This window comes from Phyllobates terribilis, unplaced genomic scaffold (assembly GCF_046119375.1).
Source record: "Phyllobates terribilis strain yellow unplaced genomic scaffold, ASM4611937v1 Scaffold_1__5_contigs__length_1240528914, whole genome shotgun sequence".
Taxonomy (NCBI): domain Eukaryota; kingdom Metazoa; phylum Chordata; class Amphibia; order Anura; family Dendrobatidae; genus Phyllobates; species Phyllobates terribilis.
Window position 1 is genome coordinate 790,105,194 of NW_027362761.1, and position 20,580 is coordinate 790,125,773.

The window sequence follows — 20,580 nt, forward strand, 5'->3', positions numbered from 1 at the left end:
GAGATTTTTGGGTTTCGCCAATTATTACAGAAAATTCATAAAAAAATTTTCTATTATTGTCAAACCACTGACCGATCTCACCAGGAAAGGTGCTAATGCGGTTCAGTGGACTTCTGAGGCCATTGAAGCTTTTGTGTTTCTAAAGGAGAGATTCAGCTCTGCCCCCATCCTTATGCAGCCTGATGTGACTAAGCCGTTTTTGGTTGAGGTTGATGCTTCTTCTGTGGGGGTCAGTGCGGTGTTGTCTCAGGAAAACAAGGATGGAGTACATCCCTGTGCCTTTTTTTCAAAAAATTTTTCTGAGACTGAACTTAATTACGATATTGGTATTCGGGAATTGCTGGCTATTAAACTTGCATTTGAACACTGACGTCATCTCTTGGAAGGTGCTGAATTTCCCATTCAGGTTTTCACTGATCATAAAAATCTGATCTATCTTGATGCTGCCAAGCGCTTGAATGCCCGTCAGGCAAGGTGGGCACTTTTTTTTTCGCGGTTTAATTTTTCCTTTACTTACATCCCGGGTACCAAGAATGTTAAAGCTGATGCTTTGTCTCGCAGATTTTCTCCCATGGTCGGTGCTGAGGAGGATGAGAGCATTTTATAAGAAGGTGTTGTGATTGCTGCTTTGGACTCCGTTTTGGAGGATGAGATTCTTAAAGCTCAGGAGAATGCCCCATCTAACACTCCCCATGGGAGGTTGTTTGTGCCTAGGACCTTTAGGAGAGATTTGTTTATTGAGTGTCATGAGTCTCGGTTGGCAGGTCATCCAGGAATTTCTGAGACCAAGAGACTTGTGGGTCGCAGTTTTTGGTGGCCTGGATGGCAGAAGGAAGTCATTAAGTGGGTGCGTCAATGTACTGTGTGTGCTAGATCTAAGTCTTTGCATGTTCCTGCTGCGGGGTTGCTTTGCCCTCTGGAGGTTCCTAGTGCACCTTGGACACATCTGGCTATGTACTTTATTACTGACTTTCCCCCCTCTGAGGGTTTCACGGTCATCTGGGTGGTCGTGGACCGTTTTAGCAAGATGTGTCACTTGGTTCCCTTCATCAAACTGCCCTGCGCTAAGACACTCGCTACGGCCTTTGTCAAGGAAATTGTCAGACTACATGGCATTCCTACTGACATTGTTTCTGATGGGGGACCTCAGTTCGTGGCTCGTTTTTGGCGTGCCTTTTGTGACAGGTTGGGAGTTCATTTGTCGTTTTCATCCGGATATCATCCGGAGTCTAATGGCCAGACAGAAAGAAAGAACCAGGATGTTGAGCAGTTCTTGCGTTGTTTTGTGGCAGACAATCAAGAGGGGTGGTCTGAGTTTCTGCCACTTGCTGAATTTGCTCTTAACAACCATACATCCTCTTCTGCTGGGTGTTCGCCTTTTTTTTGTTGTTCTGGGAGACATCCGTCTTTTGGCTCATTCTGCAAATTGGTATCGGCTGTGCCTGAGGAGGAGAGTTTTTCCGGTGATTTGGAGAGAGTTTGGACGGATGTGCGTGGTAATCTTCAGGAGGCTAACAAAAAATCTAAGAGGTACTTTGATAGGAAACGGCAAGAGGTTTTGTTTGCTGTTGGTGACATGGTTTGGTTGTCCTCTAAGAATCTGCGATTGAGGATTCCTTCTAAAAAATTGGGTCCCAAGTTCGTAGGGCCCTTTAAGGTGCTTCAGATAGTTAACCAATCTGCTGTTAGGTTGGAGGTTCCTACCTCCTGGAAGATTAATCCGGTATTTCATGTTTCTCTGTTGAAAAGAGCTGATGTGTCGGATGGTGACGCCTCTGCCACTGTTCCTCCGGTGGTGGAGGACGGGGAATATGAAATTTCCCGCATCCTAAATTCTAGACGGTATAGAGGGAGTTTGCAGTATCTCGTCGCTTGGAAGGGTTTCGGACCCGAGGATAACTCATGGGTGAGGGCGGATGATGTTTCTGCTTCCAGACTTGTCAGAGCGTTTCACAGGAGGTTTCCTGATAAGCCCGGGCTTAGGGGATCCGGAGGATCCTCTTAGAAGAGGGGGTACTGTTAGAACTCTCCTGTTAGATTTTTTCTAGTTTGCTGGTCGCATGACCATTTTTGCCTATTTAATCCGGCTCCGCCCTCCTGGCCTTGCTGCACTTCATTGTAATTTCTACTCTTGAGCTAGCTTGGTACTCTGTTACCTTTCTCTGTCAGTTTTGCTAGGTCTTCGGACCTCTATGTTCTATGTTGTTTTGTTTGTCCTATTTCTGCTACAATTTCTGCTAGGAGGTGTCCATCTTTCTCCCAGTCCCTAGTTCTTATAGGGATCCCTTCCCTCACATCTATAGGTCTTCGTTCAGACTAGCCGAAGACTTTAGCGGGTCTGATCGCAGGATCAGGTTCCCAAGTTACATCGTAGGGATCCAGCTTAGTTCTATTGTAGAGACAGATCTCCTGTCTTTCCTTAGTACCCTATACTTATTATGCAACTTTGCTTTACATTTATATATAATGATGGTAGGGTATGAGATATATATTTTTTTGTCTTTTGTAGGTTTTGCTTCTTTTTGCTAGTGTGAACATGCTCCTATTTCTTGCATGTCTACCATCTTAGACCTCAGTTCACATTGCTTGGTTTTTTGTCTTGTTTGCATTCTGTGCAATTTAAGGGTGTGGCATCCCCTTTGTTGAGCTGATTAGTATATATGTAGCTTACCACGGGCCTAGGTGGTCTGGAGTTGGGACCCGGTCCTATTTGTCTACCCTTTTATATGCATTACTTCAACTTTGATATACAGTAAGGTTTTTAATATAGACAGTATAGGTACCGTCCCAATTTAGGGTCACCTTGCCGCTGGTGGGACGGCTTGTATACTTTTTTTGATCAAAAATAGTTCACTAAGTACCCTATACTTATTATGCAACTTTGCTTTACATTTATATATAATGATGGTAGGGTATGAGATATATATTTTTTTGTCTTTTGTAGGTTTTGCTTCTTTTTGCTAGTGTGAACATGCTCCTATTTCTTGCATGTCTACCATCTTAGACCTCAGTTCACATTGCTTGGTTTTTTGTCTTGTTTGCATTCTGTGCAATTTAAGGGTGTGGCATCCCCTTTGTTGAGCTGATTAGTATATATGTAGCTTACCACGGGCCTAGGTGGTCTGGAGTTGGGACCCGGTCCTATTTGTCTACCCTTTTATATGCATTACTTCAACTTTGATATACAGTAAGGTTTTTAATATAAACAGTATAGGTACCGTCCCAATTTAGGGTCACCTTGCCGCTGGTGGGACGGCTTGTATACTTTTTTTGATCAAAAATAGTTCACTAAGTACCCTATACTTATTATGCAACTTTGCTTTACATTTATATATAATGATGGTAGGGTATGAGATATATATTTTTTTGTCTTTTGTAGGTTTTGCTTCTTTTTGCTAGTGTGAACATGCTCCTATTTCTTGCATGTCTACCATCCTAGACCTCAGTTCACATTGCTTGGTTTTTTGTCTTGTTTGCATTCTGTGCAATTTAAGGGTGTGGCATCCCCTTTGTTGAGCTGATTAGTATATATGTAGCTTACCACGGGCCTAGGTGGTCTGGAGTTGGGACCCGGTCCTATTTGTCTACCCTTTTATATGCATTACTTCAACTTTGATATACAGTAAGGTTTTTAATATAGACAGTATAGGTACCGTCCCAATTTAGGGTCACCTTGCCGCTGGTGGGACGGCTTGTATACTTTTTTTGATCAAAAATAGTTCACTAAGTACCCTATACTTATTATGCAACTTTGCTTTACATTTATATATAATGATGGTAGGGTATGAGATATATATTTTTTTGTCTTTTGTAGGTTTTGCTTCTTTTTGCTAGTGCGAACATGCTCCTATTTCTTGCATGTCTACCATCTTAGACCTCAGTTCACATTGCTTGGTTTTTTGTCTTGTTTGCATTCTGTGCAATTTAAGGGTGTGGCATCCCCTTTGTTGAGCTGATTAGTATATATGTAGCTTACCACGGGCCTAGGTGGTCTGGAGTTGGGACCCGGTCCTATTTGTCTACCCTTTTATATGCATTACTTCAACTTTGAAATACAGTAAGGTTTTTAATATAGACAGTATAGGTACCGTCCCAATTTAGGGTCACCTTGCCGCTGGTGGGACGGCTTGTATACTTTTTTTGATCAAAAATAGTTCACTAAGTACCCTATACTTATTATGTAACTTTGCTTTACATTTATATATAATGATGGTAGGGTCTGAGATATATATTTTTTTGTCTTTTGTAGGTTTTGCTTCTTTTTGCTAGTGTGAACATGCTCCTATTTCTTGCATGTCTACCATCTTAGACCTCAGTTCACATTGCTTGGTTTTTTGTCTTGTTTGCATTCTGTGCAATTTAAGGGTGTGGCATCCCCTTTGTTGATCTGATTAGTATATATGTAGCTTACCACGGGCCTAGGTGGTCTGGAGTTGGGACCCGGTCCTATTTGTCTACCCTTTTATATGCATTACTTCAACTTTGATATACAGTAAGGTTTTTAATATAGACAGTATAGGTACCGTCCCAATTTAGGGTCACCTTGCCGCTGGTGGGACGGCTTGTATACTTTTTTTGATCAAAAATAGTTCACTAAGTACCCTATACTTATTATGCAACTTTGCTTTACATTTATATATAATGATGGTACGGTATGAGATATATATTTTTTTGTCTTTTGTAGGTTTTCCTTAGTGCTTGTAGCAGATCATAACAGTTCTAACTTGCCAACCGTGGGACTGACGAGACTCACGTTCATAAAGATGAACAAATCATGGATTCGCAAGGACTTTTCTACCCCTGTTTCATCCTGGGGAGACTAAAAGCTTGAGGATTTTGGAAAATCACCTCACCAACCATTTTAAGCAACTCTAGGGCAATTGATGCCACTTAAGTGGTGTCTGTGCCACAATTTTTGGAAAAAATGGAGACTACTTTTGGAGTCCCCTTGCTGTGTTTTACATGACGTTGGCATCGTCATTTCCAGGTGGGTCGGGTCGCCCCCCCCTTTAACTGTAAGAAACTACATACAGTATGGCTTGGGGTAACACAGATGGTTGAGTCTGAAGAGCTGTTTACTCATACTATAGCCTGGGAATCAGAGGTCTGCTCCAAAGCTTCAGTGTCTGCTAATCAGCGTAGTAGCCCAGCTGTGAAGCAAGCTACACCGCCTGTGTATCTAATAACAATTTTTTACTGCATCTAACCCAGCCAATCATTTTGGGCTAATAGCAGTGTCTCTCAGTCAGCGGAGTAGTCCGTCTGAAGCAAGCTACACCGCCTTTGTATCTAATAACAATTTTTTACTGCATCTAACCCAGCCAATCATTTTGGGCTAGTAGCAGTGGCGCGTAGTCAGCGGAGTAGCCCATCTGAAGCAAGCTACACCGCCTTTGTATCTAATAACAATTTTTAACTGCATCTAGCCCAGGCAATACTTTGGGCCTAGTAGCAGTGTCTGCTAGTCAGCGGAGTAAGCCAGCTGTTTTGCAAGCTACTCCGCCTGTAGATCTAATTACAAATTTTTAACTTCATCTAGACCAGGCAATACTTTGGGCCTATAATAACAGGAGACTACAAGAGCTTTTAAATGCAAATACGAAAATTCTTTATTAAATAAATATATATATTGTAAAAATTTCACATAGAGTCAATAAAACATCTACAATGTGTACAGGACAGAAGCAGACACCCCAAACGGATAACCACTCCAAGGAGTAAAGTGGAAGGTAATGAAGTTAACAAGTATACAAAAGCCACCTATCAGCACATTAACCACCTAGCAGAAAGACTATTAGGAGGTAACATTAGATGAGGGGAGTAGAAAATGCTGCTAAAACACCCCATAGCTAATCAAAATCCAATCAGAGGGAACACTGAATGATAGCCCTCCTGAAAAATTGTGCTGAACTGGAACAAAAGTGAAGCCAGTAGTGGACACTTACCCAAGGATAGGAGACTCCCCAGTGGGATGAAAGGGTGCTAAATCAACTTCCCAACGCGTGTTTCACGTTGACAGTGCTTAGCTTTCTCAAGGGAAGCAACGCACTGTCAACGCGAAACGCGCGTTGGGAAGTTGTTTTAGCACCCTTTCATCCCAAATGGGGGGTCTCCTATCCTTGGGTAAGTGTCCACTACTGGTTTCACTTTTGTTCCAATTCAGCACAATTTTTCAGGAGGTCTATCATTCAGTGTTCCCTCTGATTGGCTTTTGATTAGCTATGGGGTGTTTTAGCAGCATTTTCTGCTCCCCTTCATCTAATGTTACCTCCTAATAGTCTTTCTGCTAGGTGGTTAATGTGCTGATAGGTGGCTTTTGTATACTTGTTAACTTCATTACCTTCCACTTTACTCCTTGGAGTGGTTATCCGTTTGGGGTGTCTGCTTCTGTCCTGTACACATTGTAGATGTTTTATTGACTCTATGTGAAATTTTTACAATTTATATATTTATTTAATAAAGAATTTTCGTATTTGCATTTAAAAGCTCTTGCAGTCTCCTGTTATTATATGTATCTTGGAGCTATGCTGCAAGATCCCTTTGAGGTTACGGGCGCGAACGGGCAGAGGGACTACGCTGGAGTGCGAAGCCGACACGGCCAGTCCGTTCCTGCCCGTGCGACCTCTGTGTAGCCGGGTTTGTGCCAGAGCCACGGTGGACCCTGACGGCCAGCCCCCCTCTCCCAATACTGGTGCCTGTCCACTGTTGGGTCGAGCCCCCCCCGCTCGGTGGGGGGGTAACATCTGCAGAAGAAACACCATCTTCCAGCCATACTAAGATGTCTACTTCTTTTCGTGGACAATGTGATACGATCCCTTTCTAACGGACACGCCCATCGCTACAAATTCCAGATGAGGCACAAAAACAGCAGGTGCTTCAACGGATATCAAGTGCTCCTTCAAGTGGGCTCTCCTCCACCTCAACATCACAAATACTCCAGTCCTCAGAGGTGTCACCCCAATTGCACTTGCTTCCTCACAGCTCCCAAGTCTCCAGCTGCCCGTTTGAGTATGGGGTAGAACAGATGGTTGAGTCTGCAGAGCTGTTTACTCATACTATAGCCTGGGAATCAGAGGTCTGCTCCAGAGTTTCTGTTAATCCAGACGAGGAAATGATCTGCACTGATGCACAGAATCTTTATGAGTTGGATCCAGGACCAGATGAAGAAGGTTCTGAGCATAAGGTAGACCCTCGTTCCAAAACTGTAACTCCTGTTGGTGTAGACAATGATGAAGACGATGATGAGACTCAAATAACTGATTGGAGCGACAAATTGACTTTTCGGTCAGGGCAGGAAGAGGTTGGCTCTGAGGACGACGGGTGTGAGAACACACAGGGTGATGATGACGAGGTTGGAGTTCCCACTTACTGTTAACCCACAGTCAGCCAGCCGATGAGGTCAGCAGAGGAGGTGGAGGAGGATGTGACAAGCCCAGGGGATGGGGATGACTCGGTACCCAGGCCTTTGCCTGGCCTTGGGGATGTCGCGGTGGTCAGCTCCCGGGCCCGTACCCTGGGGTCACTCTTTAAAAGGGTGGATAATTGTTAATTTTATAAGAGTTCGTGATGCCACTGTGGTATGTGGTGAGAAGCACAAGCGCTGCAGCAGTCCACTGAGGCCGGTGATAAGGCAGCTCGATGGTATAGCTCCCCACAGGTGGAGCTAGGCTTCTGAAAAGCGTATGCAGGGGGAATTCAGGACCGGCGAGACCCAGCTGGGTCAGAGCAAGAACGGGAACGGACACGGTAGTCACTTCAGTACCTTTTACTGGTGGAAATTCAGGCACATCCCGGAGCACTGTAGGGTGAAGGGTGCATATCAGGATCCTCCCCAATGAGCGGGTGTAGGGCCTCCTGTTTCTTGCCTCTGCGTAGTAGGTTTCTGACCTGCCTGGAGCTAGGCCTAACTTTGTCTCTGTCCTGCGCTGGCTGACCTTGTGGTAGGGCCTTGTCTTGGAGTTCACGCTCCCAGTATGCGGGGCCTAAGCATCTCCTGGCTCTGTTACGTAACAGCATCTTAGCGATCCTGGGACTTGTAGTTCTCCAGGGATTCCGGTTATGCCTTACTGGGTCATAGAGATCCCGGTAAGCTCGAATCCGGTGTCCGGTAAATGCTTCGGGGTGAGCTGGTTAAGCTCCTCTTCCCCCTATGTACTAACTCTCCACTCACCTTCGGCCTTCTCGGGCCCTCACTAGGCTATACACACTAACGGCAGCTTGCCGCGCTTCACCGATCTTATGGCGCCGGCACACCTTAAGCTCTAACTGGGCTCCCTGAATCTAGCTAACAGGAGACTCGTGCTCCACTGCTGAACTATTAACTGAGTTCTCTAGACTAGACTGAGCTCCACTGCAGACTGACCTCTCTTAGGCTTCTCTACTGTAGGAACTCTTCAGAGGAACTGAACTGCCTAGCTCCACCTTCCCTATTTATATCCCTAACGGGCTCCCTCTGCTGGTCTGAGGTGGAAGGTGGAGATGTGTGAATGTTTATGGGGGCCTCTTGTGGAGGATTCCATCAATGCACTCTTCTAGGATCTGTGATACCAAGCGCAGCAGGGTGTCACAGATGCTATTGACGACGAGGTTAGGTTGTGTCTTCCTGGACAGAGACGGAGTACTGGAAGCACGTCAACAACTGCATCCTCAACCACAACTCTGCCTCTGACCACAAGTCGTAGTGGCTCTTCAGGTCGCATGGGCTCTAAGCCTTGCATAGCCTGGGCATTTTTTCAGATCGATAAGGATGACCCAACTCGTGTTATCTGTAATATTTGTCACCAAAAGCTAAGTAGAGGCCAAAAAATCCATAGTTTGAGTACTTCATGCATGAACCGTCACATGGATATGAAGCATAAGTTGCAGTGCGAAGCTCACTGTGCTACAATGTGGCCTAGCGGGCCGGGCCAACCACCGTCTGCCCCATCTTGTGCAACCGAGGCCTCTTCATCCTCTGTGACTGGGGGGACAGCAGTCACACATGTTTTTGGATGCAGACCTGCCACCTCTTTACCCGCAACAGCCAGTGTGATTGGCAGGTCATCATTACATTTGGAAGTGGAAACACCAGCTGGTGTTGAGCGCTCTCCGACATCGAGAGCACCACCTTTGGATCAAGGCAACCTAACTTTTCCGCCTGCATCTTCCTCACAGACCGGCAAGTTTGCCGGGGACATTCTACTCAACTCCGTCTAAGCACAACAGCCAGCCATCGGTCCCTCAGATGTGGACAAGTAAAAGACCATTTCCTCCTAGCCATGACAAAGCTAAGAGGTTGAATTTCACCATCTGCAAGCTGTTGGCTACAGAAATGCTGCCTTTCAGCCTAGTGGACACAGAGGATTTTCGAGACCTTATGTCCGTCGCAGTGCCCCAGAATCAGATGCCCAGTCGGCACTACTTCTCAAAGAAAGGTGTGCCAGCGCTCCACCAGCATGTCGCACACAACATCACCGCTTCTTTGAGAAACTCTGTGTGTGACAGGGTGCATTTCACCATAGACACTTGGGCGAGTAGGCATGGACAAGGGCGTTACATGTCGCTGACTGGGCACTGGGTAACTATGGTGACAGCAGGACAAGGGGCTGCTTTCCAAGTCTTGCCGTCCCCACGAGTTGTACATCAATCCTCTTTATCTAGAAGTTCCTCCACTGCTTCAGCCTCCTCAACCTCCTCTCGGTCCTCCACCTGCACCCAAAGCCTGTCTGGTAATGCCACCCGCTTTCTAACTGCGCAGAAAGAATCCTGCACACCTCCTTACTATGCTGGCAGCAGGGCTCAACGGCATCAGGCGGTGTTTACTTTGAAATGTCTGGGAAATGTGAGTCACACAGCTGAGAAGTTGTGGTTAGCTCTGGAGACCCAGTTTCCTGAATTGTTGTCTCCACTGGACCTGCAACCAGGGAAGGCCGTGTGCGACAATGCTGCAAACCTGGGTGCGGCCCTTCGCCAAGGTAATGTCACACACTTGCCTTGTATGGCTCACGTGTTGAACCTGGTTGTCCAGCAATTTTTAGCCCACTATCCCGGACCAGATGACCTTCTGCAGAGGGCACGGTCGCTGTGTGCTCACTTCCGCCGTTCGCATCCCGCAGCTCAACGACTTACATCTCTAGAGAAGTCGTTGGGCCTGCCAGTTCACCGGCTGAAATGCGATGTGCCGACATGGTGGAATTCAACTCTGCACATGTTGCAGCGACTGTGGCAGCACCGACAAGCCCTGGTGCAATAAGTTCTGACGTATAGTCTGGGCCAACGAGATCCAGAGGTGGAGCAAATCACGCTGGAGGAGTGGTCTCAGATCAGGAACCTATGAAGTTGACGCGCCCCCTGGGCCGTGGGGTACCCGGAGCCGGGCCGGTAGAAGTTGGGGGTTGTAGTCACTGTGGTGGTGACCCGGTCAGTGACCCAGGGAGGTCAATCCAAGGGTCATTTGTATATATGGGTTTTATAATGTCCAACTACGCCACCTGTGGAGTGCGGCCAAAGGGGCCACCGCTGCGGAACAGTCCTCTGAAGCTGGTGGTTTTGCAGCAATGGTATAATTACTCCCCACAGGAAGAGTGTAGCTTCAGGGCAGTGTGGGTGGATGATGGTGGTTGTAGTGCAGGGAGTCAGTAATGAACACAGAGTCCGTGTGATGCAGTCCCAAGATCTTTACTCACAGTTGTTGCAGTCCAGATTACAGGTACCAGAGCAATCTCCCCCATCGTGCTGTGCGTACTCAGTGAGGGGCTCAGTCTACCCCTTGATAGCTCCGGAGTACTTATCAGGACCCCCTTCTGTGTCTCCTTTCTCTGTCCTTCTCCCTGCTCCTCACACCCAGTGACACTTCTATCCGGTATCCTTGGACCTTGGTGGGCGACGTGTGTTCCGTCCCCTGGGTCCTATGTGGCTACCTTCTTAGTGAGACTGGTGTGGACTTTGGCCTGCAGTACATGAAATGCTGCAGCCTCCTGTTTCTAGTTGAGCCTTGCTGTTTCTCCGCTAGTTGAGGGACCGGTTCCCCTTATCTGGCCTGACCCCTCTACCTCCTGGTAGCAGAGGGCGTACGGGTGGCCTTCTGCACGACCCGTACCCCTAGGGTCCCTTCGGTCCCTGGAGCCTTCCTGCTCCCACTCCTCTCTTCTCTCCTTCAGTCCTGGTCCTCCCAGGCTAGGCCCGCCTCCGGAGCAGAGCTCATGCAGAGCCTCTGCTCCTGTCACTTCTCCTCCTCTGACTGGCTTGCTCTTTCTAACATGGCTTCCTATTTATACTCTCCCTGTCATGTGCTCACCTAAGCTGCTTTCTCCACCCACACCCACTACATAGGACCCTCCCGCCAGCTAGGGACCTAGGACTGTGCTCTACCTTAGGAGCAATCTCGCCCTACCCCCACTACGGGTATGTGTTGGATGCAGGTGTTAGGGTACCGAGCCATACTCCTTCCTTACCTGAGGGTGAGATACCACACCTCTGGGTGAGATGCAGTACCTCTGTGGCGACTGAACTCTCAGGGGCGCCGCACACCCTTCTGCACAGTTTTGAAATGGCGATGAAGATGTTTAGTGCTGACGATGCCATTATCAACATGACTATTCCGGTGATTTACATGCTGGAGCACACGTTGAACAGAATTCAGAGTCAGGTGGTGGGACAAGAGGAGGTGGAGGAAGTAGAGGAGGAGTCGTATGCGGAAGGGATAACATATCCAAGGTCCAGACGGCAGCGCCAAGGCGGCAGGCATGGGAGGGTGGGGGAGAGGGATTAACCAGGGCGCATGGTAGCAGCCAAACTGTTGAGGAAGGTGCAGGAGCCGAGGAAGAAGTGGAGGACGAACTGGCGATGGGCATGTAAGACTCATCAGATGAGGGAGACCTTGATCACATTTCTGTTGTGTGAGGTTGGGGGGTGAGGTCAGGGGAAGGAAGCATGATTCTTACCTCGCTACCAACACAACAAGGACTTGGTCCTCCTGGATGCGCAAGACACATGAGTGCCTTCTTGCTGCAACATGACCCTTGGATTGTCAGAATTCGAAGTAATCCAGACTACTGGGTTGCCACGCTCTTAGATCCCCGGTACAAAGGTAAATTTGTCGAAATAATTCCTGCCATAGAAAGGGATTCACGCATGCAGGAGTATCAGCAGAGGCTGTTGCAGAATCTTACATGTGCTTTTCCACAAAACACCAGTGGTGCACGTACTGAATCTCACAGTTCTAACTTGCAAACCGTGGGACTGTCGTGTCTTCATCACTCAAACCGTAACAGTAACACAGTATCTGCTGGTAACAGCAATTTTGTGAAATCGTTTCACCATTTTTTTAGACCATCCTTTGCAAGGCCACAGGAGACAAGAAGTCTGACACATAGTCAATGCCTAGAGAGGATGGTACAGGAGTATCTCCAAGTGAACATCGAAGCCATGACTGTGTCACTGGACCCTTGCTCATTTTGGGATTCCAATCTTAAAAAATGTCCTTGGCTCGCCACTCACGCCTTGGAGATCTTGTCATGCCCTGCAGCCAGCGTTCTCTCTGAATGTGTGTTCAGCGCTGCTGGTGGTGTGCTGACAGATAAGCGCACGCGGCTGTCCACTGAGAATGTAGACAGACTTTACGTTCATAAAGATGAACAAATCATGGATCCGCAAGGACTTTTCTACCCCTGTGTCATCCTGGGGAGACTGAAAGCTTGAGGATTTGGTAAAATCACCTCACAAACCATTTTAAGCAACTCTGGGGCAATTGATGCCACTTAAGTAGTGTCTGTGCCACAATTTTTGGAAAAAATGGAGTCCCCTTGCTGTGTTTTACATGACTTTGGCATCGTCAATTCCAGGTGGGTCGGGACGCCCCCCCCCCCCTTTTAACTGTAAGAAACTACATACACTATGGCTTGGGGTAACACAGATGGTTGAGTCTGAAGAGCTGTTTACTCAGAGGTCTGCTCCAAAGCTTCAGTGTCTGCTAGTCAGCGTAGTAGACCAGCTCTGAAGCAAGCTACACCACCTGTGTATCTAATAACAATTTTTAACTTCATCTAGCCTAGGCAGACTGTGGGGACCCCCAGCCAACCCAGACGCTCAGCCCCCCTACTGCCCCCCTTTCCTTGACAATACAATAATATAACTCTTACAACTGGATGGGTGAGGATCGGTCACAGCTTTATTAACTCTTTATACTCATTCCATTAGAAAGGCATTTTATTTCTAAAATAATTCAGCTTGTTGCAGCATGCCCTGGGTCTCCACACCGGCAAGTTGGCCAACAAGTGTAACTCTCCAACATGTCCTTTCTATTTCCAGGCCACGGAGGATCCTGCGTACTCGTATGCAGGACTCTGACCCCCATCCATCACTCTTAACGCTTCTTCCACTCCGTCCTGGAGTCCTGACAGGAATATGTCCAGTCCAATATCCATTAAGTGAACACCGTCGGGCCGTTTGAGGCCTGCTTTATCTCCTTCCAGTTGTCGGTGTTGTATCACTACACCGCCTCTGTCTCTTCTAAATTTTGCCATCCGAATATTTATTACCCGCCTTGTCCATTCGATGGCCGTGATGTCTCGCGCACCTTGCCATAACGCTATCGGCACAATCTCTGACCATACTATAGTTAGTTTTGTGAAAAATTCTCTGAAGCGCTCAGTGTCTAGTTTCATTATTGCCATTAGTTATGTGCTCTTGTGATGACCTAGGTCGCTTCCCCCGGCCTGTATAACTAAGATGACCGGACCTCTTGCCTCTCTCCCTACCTTGATTACCTCCATTTGTACCTGTGGCCATAGCAGGCCTCTAATACCTCTCCAGTTGAAATATGTGTTATGAAACTCTAATTTCCTCCCGCCTGGGCGGATTTTCGCCCTTTTTTCTGCCCAATATATATACGAGTGGCCTATCACCCACACTGTTGGCTTAGCATCACCTGTAAAAGAAACAAACCACGTTAGGATAACAAGTCCGGTCTTACGTATCTTGCCAAACACGTGGATCGCCATCTCCCTATCCTCTGAACTTCCGTTTCTGACAGTCCTGCTCTTGCTGCTTCCGTGGTCGTGCCTATGCGGAATGAGTGTGTCCCATAATCTTTGGGGTGGTTCCTTGTCAATGTTATGCATTTATTAAATATAGCTTGGAACTGGTATCTTGATAATGGCATTCCATCAATGTGTGATAGGAAGAAATTACTTTGTGATCTGATGGTTATATATGTTTTTACTATTGTTACCCGACTCAGTGTACCCTTTGTGGGTTGTAGAAGTACCCAAGTGCCCCTGCCAGCTGGAACCAATTTCGATTGGCGTATGCGTAGACGTATTGCATTATTGGCTATGACTACGTCCTGGTGTAATAAGCCTCCACTGGTGGGAATTTTGGATTGAGGGACTAATTCGCTTATGCATAGCTCCCCGAAGAAGGCGATCGCAAATGCAGTAGACAGTAGTGTTGCTTCAAATTGTGAGTGTCATGTTAATGGTGTTAGGGATATGATGTGAGAAATCAGTTTTAGTGACACGGGACGGGACGTCTACACTCCTGACTTGGCTGACCCCTTTTCCACCCTTTAATGGATTGTCTGATGATGAATCTCTTTGTCACATCTCCCGAATTCAGTAGTTGGAAATGAAATGCTACTCCGGTCAGACACCACTGCGCTGACGCCCCTGATATGCCCCTCATCATTAGCTGGTGGAGAAATTCTATGGTGACTTGTGATCTGGCTTGTTCACATTGGTCAACACGTCTGCCTGCTACTAGTCGTGTCCACTCTTCCCATGCCTTACCGTATGCTTGCCACGTCGACGGGGCAACTGACGCTCTGAATAATGGCATCAACTATTCGCCACTAGATCCCATAGGGAGGGTGGGCAACTGTTGCCCGATGGGTGGGCGTTGGGGAGGAGATCTGTGAAAATCTGCCAATTGAATTGTGATAAAGCGTTAGCAGCAGCTTTAGACCCCTCAGCATCGTGGCTAGCGCGGACCCATACATTGTGTTTTAGGCACAGGAATGCTAGCCAGCGTAGGAGGCCTAACACTGGGAGAGACGATGATGCCATCTTATTAATGCAGTGCGCTAGGCTGGTGTTTTTTGTTATGAAGCGTATATTTTTGTTAGCCAGGCGCGCGCCCCATATTTCTATTGCTACCACTATTGGGAAGAAAAATTATTTTCAGGGCTAGATGCAGCTAAAAATTATTATTAATTTCAAAGCTGGTGGAGCTTGGTATAGATGGCCTAATACAATGACTACCACACTCTGCTACAAGCCCAAATATTTTTTCAGAGCTAGATGCAGATAAAAATTATTTTTAATTTGCAACCTGGTGGAGTTTAGTATAGATGGACTAGTAGAACAAGTCCCACACACTGCTACAAGCCCAAATATTTTTTCAGAGCTAGATGCAGATAAAAATTATTTTTAATTTGCAACCTGGTGGAGTTTAGTATAGATGGACTAGTAGAACAAGTCTCACACACTGCTACAAGCCCAAATATTTTTTCAGAGCTAGATGCAGATAAAAATTATTTTTAATTTGCAACCTGGTGGAGTTTAGTATAGATGGACTAGTAGAGCAAGTCCCACACACTGCTACAAGCCCAAATATTTTTTCAGAGCTAGATGCATATAAAAATAATTTTTAATTTGCAACCTGGTGGAGGATAGTATAGATGGATTAATAGAACAAGTCCCACACACTGCTACAAGCCCAAATATTTTATCAGAGCTATATGCAGATAAAAATTATTTTTAATTTGCAACCTGGTGGAGGTTAGTATAGATGGACTAATAGAACAAGTCCCACACACTGCTACAAGCCCAAATATTTTTTCAGAGCTAGATGCAGATAAAAATTATTTTTAATTTGCTACCTGGTGGAGGTTAGTATAGATGGACTAATAGAACAAGTGCCACACACTGCTACAAGCCCAAATATTTTTTCAGAGCTAGATGCAGATAAAAATTATTTTTAATTTGCAACCTGGTGGAGGTTAGTATAGATGGACTAATAGAACAAGTCCCACACACTGCTACAAGCCCAAATATTTTTTCAGAGCTAGATGCAGATAAAAATTATTTTTAATTTGCAACCTGGTGTAGGTTAGCATAGATGGACTAATAGAACAAGTCCCGCCCCACAAACTGCTACAAGCCCAAATACTTTTTCAGAGCTAGATGCAGATAAAAATTATTTTTAATTTGCAACCTGGTGGAGGTTAGTATAGATGGACTAATAGAACAAGTCCCACACAATGCTACAAGCCCAAATATTTTTTCAGAGCTAGATGCAGATAAAAATTATTTTTAATTTGCAACCTGGTGGAGGTTAGTATAGATGGACTAATAGAACAAGTCCCACACACTGCTACAAGCCCAAATTTTTTTTCAGAGCTAGATGGAGATAAAAATTATTTTTAATTTGCAACCTGGTGGAGGTTAGTATAGATGGACTAATAGAACAAGTCCCACACACTGCTACAAGCCCAAACATTTTTTCAGAGCTAAATGCAGATAAAAAATATTTTTAATTTGAAACCTGGTGGAGGTTAGTATAGATGGACTACTAGAACAAGTCCTACACACTGCTACAAGCCCAAATAATTTTTCAGTGCTAGATGCAGATAAAAATTATATTAAATTTGCAATCTGGTGGAGGTTAGTATAGATGGACTAATAGAACAAGTCCCACACACTGCTACAAGCCCAAATATTTTTTCAGAGCTTGATGCAGATAAAAATTATTTTTCATTTGCAACCTGGTGGAGGTTAGTATAGATGGACTAATAGAATGATGCTATGCCTAAAAGGTTTTACTTGGCTAGGTGCAGTAAAAAAATTTGTATTCTATACACATGTGTTGTAGCTTGCAACACAGATAGGCTACTCCACTGACTAACACACACTGCAAGAGGCCAAAAAGGATTTGCTTAGCTAGATTTAGCCAAATGCTGTGAAAAAAACTTGCACAGCACTGGCACAGACCTGCCTGGCAAAAAGTGATAGTAACTGATGTAACCTAGCCCTAGCAATTATAATTAGTCCCTACTCCCAACCTATCTATTTAAGAGCACAGACCTGCCTTATAAAAGTCGTAGGAAATGATGTAACCTAGTCCTCAAAAGCACTGCAATCACAACTATTCCCTACTCCCAAGCTATCTGTAGATTTGTGCGAAAATTGGTGTGAAATTAACACTCAAAGTATAGTGCACACAGCAACAGCGGTGCCGTCTAACACGCAGCTGCAGCAATGAGAAAATGGTGGCTACGTGGAAAATGGCGGCAACGTGGAAAATGGCTGGGTCTTATAGGGAAAGGACATGTGACATATACACTGCCAATGACACATGCCCTTGCTTGTGTGAAAAAAAGCAGTTCGCTCCGTGTGTGCACTGCTGATAGGCTGACAGATTGCACCTCCCCACTGTAAATGCGGGAATGAGAAAAAAAAATGGAGATCTTCATTATTTATGCAGAGATCCATCTCCTACCCCTCCCCCCACCCCGCTGTACACTCAAACTGCGTATTAACATTAATTTTCAGCATTACTGAGAAAAAATCCAATTATGATTTTGGTACACGAACAGTTATCGAACATAACCTCGAACAGCCAAATTTTTTTCAAATCGTTCGTGTTCGCCGAACGGCTCGAACACCTCCCGAAACAGCTCGAATTTGAGATTGGCAAACAGTTCGAGTCGAACACCGCTCATCTCTATATAGTATATACTACTGTACTTGGTTCTGCGTCAATGTTGTCGTTTACTGACCTGCCCCTTGGATATGACAAATGGTGGATTAGTCCGAATGTATTGGGTTCTGTTTTTGGCACGACTCCCAACGGGGATACCACTATGTCTTGTAAGGAAAGTGTTCTGAATGGAACCGCCATTCTACCTAAAGATATTTCTTTCTTAATTTTCTTATCACGACGTCTGGGTGTTGGTAGGCTCATTTTAGATTTTTACTCCAGCCTTTCTTGATTTTAGAAGGGCATGACATGCCTATATCTGTGTCTCCTCCTCATTTTACTCCTCCACCTCTTTTCTTTTCGCATGACTATATGTACTTGTCACTTTTCCATGTGTTATTTGTGTCTTCTGAGCAGTTTCTCAGCTTTTGGACACCTTTGAAGGTGTTTTCTATGTGTTTTCTATGTGTTTCTATGAGTTTTTGTTTGCCTGCCATTAGTTTTAAAGGTGTTCGACTGTGTTTGACGAACCGTTCGACGAACAGTTCGGCGAACATACCGGTGTTCGACGAACGGAACCAAACCCGAACACTACGGGGGTGGCTCAACACTAATCCCGATGCAACCCAACCCTGGCCACCAAAAATGACGAGAGAGGAGGTCCGCGGTTGACTTACACTTGGATGCCCAGCAAGCACAGAGTTATGAATTTCCTTAATTACTTTGCGGCACAGATTAGATGGTACAAATAACCTTCCTGAAGGGCAGGAAGCAGGGGAGTCCCCCTGAGCCTCCAACACCTCACCCTCCTGTTCAGGATACAGTGCCAAAATGACTACCCATTTCTGTAATATCAGGGCAGGGTTCTCATGGTCACCACCACCAGGGAAGCTCTGGGACAAAGCATCAGTCTTGACATTTTTGACCCCTGGATGGAAAGTGACAACAAAATTGAACCTAGTAAAAAACAGGGACCATCTGGCTTGCCTAGGGTAGAGATTTTTAGCTGACTAGAGATATTACAGGTTCTTATGGTTAGTAATAACGGTTATAGGACGGACAGCCCCCTCCAACTAATGTCGCCATTCTTCGACCGCCAATTTGATTGCCAAAAGTTCTCTATTACCCACGTCATAAATTCTCTCAGCCAAAGACAATTTTCTAGAAAAGAAGGCGCATGGACGCCATTTACCAGGGGACAGACCCTGAGACAACACAGCCCAAACCCTGACATCCGACGCATCAACCTTCACAATAAAGGGTTGGGAAACCGGGTTGACTGAGTATAGGTGCAGTGGCAAAATGATTCTTTAAGGAATAAAAAGCTTGAAGGGAGGCATCCGACCATTTGGAAAAATCAGACCCCTTCTTAGTCATGTCAGTAAGGGGTTTCACAATTACTGAGTAATTTTGTATGAATTTCTGGTAAAAATTAGTGGAGCCCAGCCTTCAGGTTCTCAGGATGTTCCCAATCAAGGACTGCACAGATCTTCTCCAGATCCATCCGAAAACCTGAAGATGACAGCAAGTACCCCAAAAACTGCACCTCCTGAACAGCGAAAACACATTTTTCCAGTTTGGCATAAAGTTTGTTATCCCTTAATATCTGGAGCACCTGATTAACATGCCCCCGATGTGTCTCAAATATGGCGAGTAAACGAAAATATCGTCCAGATAGACCAACACAAACCTGCCCACCAAATGATGGAAAATATAATTTATGAAATGCTGGAATACAGCAGGTGCATTTGTCCAGCCAAAAGGCATAACCAGACTCTCAAAATGTCCTTCTAGGGTTTAGAATGCTGTTTTCCATTCGTACCCTTCTCTGATTCTAACCAGATTGTAGGCTCCTCTTAAATCCAACTTGGAGAATACGGTAGCTCCTACCACCTGGCTGAACAAATCAGGAATCAGAGGAAGAGGGTATGGATCACGGATGGTTATTTGATTTAATTCCCGGAAATCTAAACAGGGACATAGACATACATCTTTTTTCTTCACAAAGAAGAACCCTGCCGCCACAGGCGAAGATGAGGGTCTGATATGTCCCTTCTCCAGACTTTCCGCAATGAAATAATTCATGGCTTGTCTCTCAGGGCCAGAATGATTATACAGTCTGTACTTCAGTAGTTTAGCTCCAGGGGTCAGGTTAATAGGACAGTCATATGCACGATGAGGAGGCAAATCCTGACATCCGCTCTCAGAAAAACCGTCCTCAAAACCAGACAGAAAAGCAGGTAATATTTCCATAGAGACAGTAGCAAGGGAAATATCTATCAGTTCTTATGGCAGTAATCTCCCCATTCAATAATCTCCCTGGTTTGCCAATCCACCAACGAATTATGTTTAACAAGCCAAGGAATACCCAAAACTAGAGGTGTGGGAAGATTGTCCAGGACATAGCAAGGGATTATTTCACAATTAGTGTTGAGCGAATTTGTTCGGTGAAAGTTCGAAAGTTTCAAATTCGGCACGAATATGGCACATTCGGATTTGTGATCGCAAAGGCGAACAAATTTTCTTAAAATCGGAAAAGTTTGATGAATTTGCGAGGGACTGCGAATACAGGGCAACCACTGTGTTTTGAACATTTTTTCTAGCATAGTGCAAGTGTATGATGAGCGGTGACATGTGACAGGTGAGTGTGGAGGCTGTGGAGAGCTTAGAACAGGTCAGATCAGCGGCGCACTGTTTTTTTTTTTTTTCTGTGGGCGGTAACTTTAACTGAGGAAAGTGCAGCCAGTCAATCATAGCGAAGGATGCATCTACATTGTCCACACATAAGGGCTTCTGCAATTGGCTGCAGAAATCACACGTCCTCTCAATATAAAAAGCGGCTTTGTTCCCTCGGCGCCATTATATCCATGTCACTGCTGCAGACTGACGCAGCTCAGTGTTCTC